Genomic DNA, 7,611 nt, shown 5'->3' on the forward strand with positions numbered 1-7,611 from the left:
AGTGGTTTGAGTGGTGATACCTGGAGGGTGGAGGAAGGGTGGGGTAAAAAGGGGGAACCAATTACAAGGATCTACATATAACCTCCTACCTGGGAGACAGACAACAGAAAAGTGGGTGAAGGGAGACGTTGGACAGTGTAAGACATGACAAAATAATAATAATTTATAAATTATCAAGGGTTCAAGAGGGAGGAGGGAGGGGAAAATTGAGGAGCTCAAGCAGAAAGCAAATGTTTTGAGAATGATAATGGCAACAAATGTAAAAATGTGCTTGACAATAGATGTATGTATCAATTATGATAAGAGTTTTATAAGCCCCCAATAAAATGATTAAAAAAATAAAAGAATAAGACCTAAAATTGTCACTACTCAGCACTTTTCCAAATCCCAGTTGAATGAAAAATAATAGGTGGATCGTATCTGGCAGATGTGCACCTAACTATTGCTCCATAGTCCAACGTCAATCCGCTTTCTAAGCCAAGCAGTAAAAAACTTAAATTCACTTGAACATTTTAACAGTAAAAATGTTGGTTACTCTATACAGTATTAGCTGTATTTTGAATTCAAACTAGGCCGATGAACTGATTCAAAAGAATTGGAAGCCATTTCAAAGAAATAAAGAATAAATAGCCTGTTTAGCTTTACACGATCATGAGAGAAGAGGAAACTATTAAGAAACAGGTAAGAAGAAATAAACGACAGTGTAATACATTGTGAAAGCCAAGTATGAGTAACTGTTTCTCTATGGAATATAACTGAATTACCCAAACAAACTGTAAATTTGTATCCATTTCCAAGCTTTTTCAAACTGATTCCAGCAAGCACTTCAGACTGGGTGGGGCTGAGAGGTTTATTGGTCCCAGATTCCCTGTGTTTCCAGCTCTTATCTGTACCTGTGTACATGATGTCTAGCTGGATTTGTAAGACAGAATTGGGGTCATGATAGTGGGGAAAGGAGAATCATTAAGGAACTAGAGGAAAGTTGTATGTTTCATTGGTGTTATACTGCACCCTGACTGGCTTGTCTCTTCCTTGTGATCCTTCTGTAAGGTGATGTCCAATTGTCTACAAATGGGTCTCCACTCTGTGCTCCCCTAAGTCACATTGATATGATTTTTTTTGTTCTGGGTCTTTGATGCTTGATACCTGATCCCACCAACACCTCATGTTCACACAGGTTGGTGTGCTTCTTCATGTGGACTTTGTTGATTCTCAGCTAGATGGCTGCTTGTTTATCCTCAAGCTTTTAAGAACCCAGATGCTATATCTTTGATAGTCGGGCACCACCAGCTTTCTTCACCACATTTACTTTCGTACCTGCTTTGTCTGCAGTAATCATGTTGGGAAGGTGAGCATTATGATATGCCAGGTTATTAGATCAAAGAGTTTTTGCATTCAGGAAGTGTTTGAGTAGAGGCCCAATGTCTGTCTGCTACCTTAATGCTAAACCTAGAAATATATGCACATAGATCATCATATATAAATATATTTACATTTGTGAATGCCTGTATTTAGACCTCTATAAATGCCCTTTGCCTGCTAGTTCTTTCCTCTATTTCCTTTTACTTTCCTCTTGTCCTACTATCATGTTTGGCCTCATTAGTTTCAGTAATTCCTTTCAGTTTCATTGCCCTTAATCAAGCCCTATCAGGCATCCTACACTCTCCTCACTATTGATTTTAGATCACTTGTTTTTCCCTTGTCTCTGGGTTTGTTAACACCCAATTCCTTTTCCTGGCCTTCCCTTTTCCCATGTCCCCCCAGAACCATAGGTCCCGTTGCTTTCTCCTCCAGATTGTTTATCTCACCTATCTTATCTATATATTCATTTTTATTTAGCTAAATATCTAAGTAAGCTTACTATGGATCCAAACCAAAAGTGCAGTATAGACCTACTGAATTTGATTCTGGGATTTTAAGATAGGATAAGCGAGATGAGATGATTTTAACCTCTACACACCTTGACGTAAAATTATTAGACTAAGCTATGAGCTCTAAGGGGACCTGAAATGAAATCGTGAGAGCCAGCATTTCCTGGGACTACCTGCTTTTCTGAAGCTCCCTAAATTTCACCCTTGACAGGGTACAATATCAGATTATATCATGTGTATTCTGAACATCAGTAACAAAATAAAGAACTATTTTTAGTTGAAAATATTGGGTTTTCCTTCTCTGATGTTTTTCTTGCAGTTAGTAGTTTTCACAGGTTTCACTGTATTTTGGGCCTTTCAGAACTCTGTATTGTCCTTATTACTTTTTTAAGGACTGAATCAACAAAGAAAAGAAATAATTTTGAAAAACAAAATCCACACATTCTTGTCAATTTGAATACAATGAATGGAAGTAAATTTATCCCAATCCACGTTCTATTCCTACTGCACACTCCCCAGTCCCATTTATTTAAGTTAAGAATATTTTGGAATTTAAATGGTCAGTCTAGATGGTTATTTGTATTTCTTTTTTCAGGTACTGCTTGAAGAGGCAGTGTGTGTGTGTGTGTGTGTGTGTGTGTGTGTGTGTGTGTGTGAATTTTGCGAGACATTATGTTAGGGAGGAAATGTGGAATCTATGAGTTGTGCAATGGTTAATATGCCTCCAGATAACTGAAAGGTTGGAAGTTCAAGTCCATTCAGCATTACCTCAGAAGAGAGGTCTGACAATCTACTTCTGAAATATCATCCACTGTTGACTATAAAGAATATATTAGAGTTCTACCATGAAAGACAAGGAATAACCATGAGTTGAGATTATCTAGGTGGCAATTGCTTTATTTCCAATAAATATATAAAACCTATCTTGAGGCATCCATACTAGCTTTGGAGATGATGCACAGCTCGTGTGCCCTTTGGAGCTGACTGAAATAAAGAGCTGTTTCGTTCCCTGTCCCTGTAGTTGTACATAAAGCTAGGACCCAAGGTGACAGTGTCTTCACTTCAATGCCACCTTTGGCCCCAGGAGAATTTTCTGCTTTAGTTACCCCAGCTGACACTGAAATAGACACACATGTTTTATTCATGAAAGTAGAACTTGTGACGATAGCTCCCAATACACTAGAGTGATGAAAATGTAATTAACATTGCACCTAAATGAATCTGTAGTTATGTATCAAACTGACGCATAGATTAAATTTTCACTGAAAAAGCATGCTCAACTCTGCAGTCATAAGCTAGTATAGTATCCTGCTAATTAGTTTAGTTCATATTTGTTCATCAAAGATGACTGAAAATGGGAAAATATAGGGACTTATCTTTTTATTAAAAATGACTTACTTCAATGAAGTTTTAAAAATGGAATCCAAACTATGTGTTAACTTTTACTTTACGTTAGATTTGTGATAAACTGCTAGGTACAACCCCCATCCTGAGAATAGTTGTATCTCATTGTATCATACTGAAAAGTTTTTAATTTTCTGTGTGATTGATAGTTTAGGTGGTAAGGGAGTCATCACTGACCCAGTGGCTAGAAGAAACTCCATGCCCTCTTATCTTTGGTTTCATCTCCTGAAATAAAGAAGAACTGGGCTATGACTAGCGATTGTGAACTTTACATTTCCTTTGGGGAGAAAAACCAACTGATTTTACAGTTCTGAGGAGGATCCAAAATGATATCAGGCTAAAACTAAATAAAGGGCAGGATGGACTTTGAAAGACTTCTCTACAGTCTCAGGTACAGTTTTAGCTCATGTGAGAAATATTTAACCAACAATCTGTGGAAAATACTGACGTCACAAAATCACAAATGCCATGAATTAATGTGGCTATACACTGTCTTAATGAAGTAGGGCTGAAATAAAAATCTGTTATTAGCCCACAAAATTCGAGCTTCAAAATTAGAAATTAAGATCTAAAGATTGATGCAATATACAAGGGGGTACACCCCCAATCTGGTATTGCTCTGGCTGGAGTGGAACTTGTGTGGTAGCATTTTTCCCACTGATGAGCATTGAGCAATTCACTCTGAGCAAGTGCACCCAGCATTGTTATCTAGGAAGGTTCTTTCTGGTCACAGTGAATTTTTTCTTAAAATCAGTTTCACTTGAACCCCGTCTTTTTGTGATGGACAATTTAAGAGAACAATGTGTGGCTGTGAAATTTTGTTCACTGCTTGGGAAAATGTCACAGAAATTGTGATATTGAACACAAGACATCTTTAAAGTGTTGAAAAGCAAGAAGCTTACTTTGAGGACTAAGGTGAACTTGACCTAAGCCATGGTATTTTCAATTGAAAACCAAGAAGAATTGGTGGATTTGAATGATGATGTTGGTGAAGAATATTGAAAGTACTATGGGTGGAAAAAGGAACCCACATCACTGTTTTGGGAGTACAGCCAGAGCGCTCTTTAGAGGGAAGGGTAGTGAGACGTCATCTTACATACATTGGACCTGGTGTCAGGAGCTTTCAGCCCAAGGGTAAAGTAGAAGGGTAGCAAAGAAGAGGAAGCCCCTTCAAAAGATGAATTGATATAATGACTGTAACCACGGGTTCAAGCATAAACACAATTGTGAGGAAGGAGCAGGCCTGGGTGGTGTTTTGTTTTGTGGTACCCAAGTGCACTATAAATTGGAAGCTACCTGATAGCACTTAAGGACAAAAACCAACTTATCTCAATGGCCTTCCTTATCTGCCTTCCTCAGTTAGAGCAGCCTTAGTGCTTGAGCTAAAAAGGAATTTTGACTGCAAGGGAGAGGGCTGTTACATTTTGGATTTCTAACAAAGTGAACTTTATAATTCTAGTATTTTGATGAACATCAGTCTAGCTCTTTAACTTTCTCTATCAAGAGTGTGATAGGTATGTACTTTCATGTCAACTTGATAAATAACTGTACGGGCGGAGTCGAGTCTGTCATTCACATCAAAGTCTGATGATGCCTCCCTGTGGGTGTGGCTTTCTCATGAGGGTCCTGGGAACTTCCTCTTTCTCTCTCTGCCTTCATCTTTTTGTGGACAAGCCACACAGAGACTTGCTGTGACCAGTGAGCGCTCTCTCTTCTGCTTCGCCTTGCTGTTGAAGAGCCACACTCAGAGAGCTGGAGGAGCCATGTGGGAGACCAGCACCATCACTGAGATGCTTCCACTGCCACTGGATCAATGCGATTTTGCGCTAATTGATCTGTGCTTTTCCTTCATTCTGCATGCTGCATGAGACTGCATGAGTCTGAAGATGGGTTTCGGACTAGTATTGGACTTATGGGCTAATATGGGACTTCAGGACTTGTTCTGGACTGGGCTGGGATGTTTTCTTAATATACAATTACTCCTTGATATAAAGTTCTTTCTTATATGTATCTGAGTGTCCCTGGATTTGTTTCTCTAGTCAATTCAGCCTAACACAAAGAGGAAAAGAGGAAGACCCTCCATAGGATGAGTGACATACTGTCTACAACAATGGGTGCAAACATAACAATTGTGAGTGTGGTGTAGGACTGACAGTGTGCTATTCTGCCATATATATGAGTTCTATGAGTTGGGACTGAGTGAACGGTACTTAAGAAGAACAGTAACAACATAAGATAATCTATATTAGCTCAGGCATAAACTCCTCAAACTTTGGGGTAACAATTATCATGCTCAGCATTTGCTTAACACATATTTTGATGTTTGAGTTTTTATTTAGTATTCTTTTCTATATATTGTAAAACTATAAATTAATTGTTTTCTAATACAATACAATTTAAGTGACTTTTCTCAATGAAAACTAAAATGAAAGCTTAGAAAATTATCCATAAGGTAAATTGGTTAAGGGCATTGCAAAATTATGAACAACAAAATACACTGTAACAAGTTGAGAAAATCACAAGGTAAAAGTCATAAACACTTTTAGATTAAATTGTGTCAGATGTCTGTAATTCTTGATTTACTTCAAAGGTATAATACTGGAAATGTAGGTATACATTAGTAATACAGTTTATATGAAAAAAAGAAAGTGACTTTCAGTCAGAATTCACATATAAAACAAAGGCATGATCCTTAAAGCAAATAATAAGTGAATGAATGGACATTCCCATGTTTGGAGTTAAAAATAAAATGTTGATCATAAATATATACCTTTATATTAATATTTTTACCCTTTTTTTTAAATCACTGACAAAATACTAGCCCCTTTTTCATTAGATAAGAGATTTAAATATTAATATATTCACTTATCAAATCTGTTCAATGTTAGCATATCTAAATAAAATGAAATGCCATGAACAGAAGGTTCTCATTCACAAAGACACTTTGAAAGGAGCCAGCCAGAACACTCAGACTAATCTTATTTTGACAGATCAAAAGAAACCACACTCACTGCCATCTAGTTAATCCTGACTCCTGGCCACCTTACAGGACCAGGGAGAACGGCCTGGGGCTTTTGAGAAGGACACTAATGATGGTTAGCTGCCCCATCCCCAGCCACTACGCCACCATGACCCGTCTATTTTATCCATTCCACTCTAAGTATTTCTATCCTTAAGTTTATCTTTCTAGTGCAGATTCTATAGCCCTTGAACTTGGTCACTTATCTTATGTAATTCACTTCAATTCCTTTTCCTTTGTTCTATTCAACAAAGCATTCTTTTGTTGTTGTTTTTTATTTGATTTACAACCTGAGCTTTACACCGAGAAGTTGTGGCAAAAGCACATGATGTTGATTTTTGAGATTTGCAGTTTTCTGAAAGTTGTCTCACACTTTGTTTTGAAAAGAATGATTTTCTAGTCTCTCTCTCTCTCTCTTTCTCTCTCTCTCTCTCTCTCTCTCTCTCTCTCTCTCTCTCGCGCGCGCACGTGTGTGTGTGTGTGTGTGTGTGTGTGTGTGTGTGTGTTTCAGCAGCTCTAATATTCCCCTGAGGAGTCCCTGTATGGTACAGCTAACATGATCAGCTGCTAATGGGAAGGTTGGAGGTTCCTGGTCATCTACTTCTGAAATGTCAGCTACTTAGAACTACATGGACTGCAGTTCTACTTGGACACACATGGCAGGGTCATAAATTATATAAATTCCACAGCCACGGCTTTCTTATTCCTCAGAACCTCTCGGAAATACTCCTGCTTCAGCACTTTTCCCCTAGAGAATAACGCTAGTCCTTGGCAGTGGCAATCTCGTGTAATGCCCATGTCTTTTATAGTTGAGTTCACGGTTTCTTTAGATGCATATTTATGAATGTGCACATTTTATCCCTTCTGTGTGCATTTCTTCAGGTCAGAGAGCTACGTCTTGCATACAAGTTCGATCTTTCTGAGGACGCATCAGAAACCCAGCAGAGCGCCTCGTAGTTCGGAAGTTGCCTGTGGAATACATCTGAGCTCAATTTAAATGATCATCTTCTTAGTGCTGACAATCTGGCACCTCAGGCAGGAGACATTGCTCTATCAGCTTCGATGAATCCTTACAGCCTTTTGGGGGCGCACTATCCTGAAACATTTCTCTTTGGCATGCTGTAAAGAACATCTCCCCACCCACTACCAGGTTGTCCTGACAAAATGAAAGATAGTTTCTGTATTAGTCTAGGTACTTTGGAGAAACAAATCCACAGCAACTCACGTATAAGAGAGAGAATTATGCAAAGAAAATGTGCATCACGAAAACATCCCAACCCAATGCTGCCCAAGCCCACAAGTCCAACATTAACCCAT

Source organism: Echinops telfairi, unplaced genomic scaffold, assembly GCF_000313985.2.
Source record: "Echinops telfairi isolate 266 unplaced genomic scaffold, ASM31398v2 ScPeMD7_7469;HRSCAF=8507_0, whole genome shotgun sequence".
Classification (NCBI taxonomy): Eukaryota; Metazoa; Chordata; class Mammalia; order Afrosoricida; family Tenrecidae; genus Echinops; species Echinops telfairi.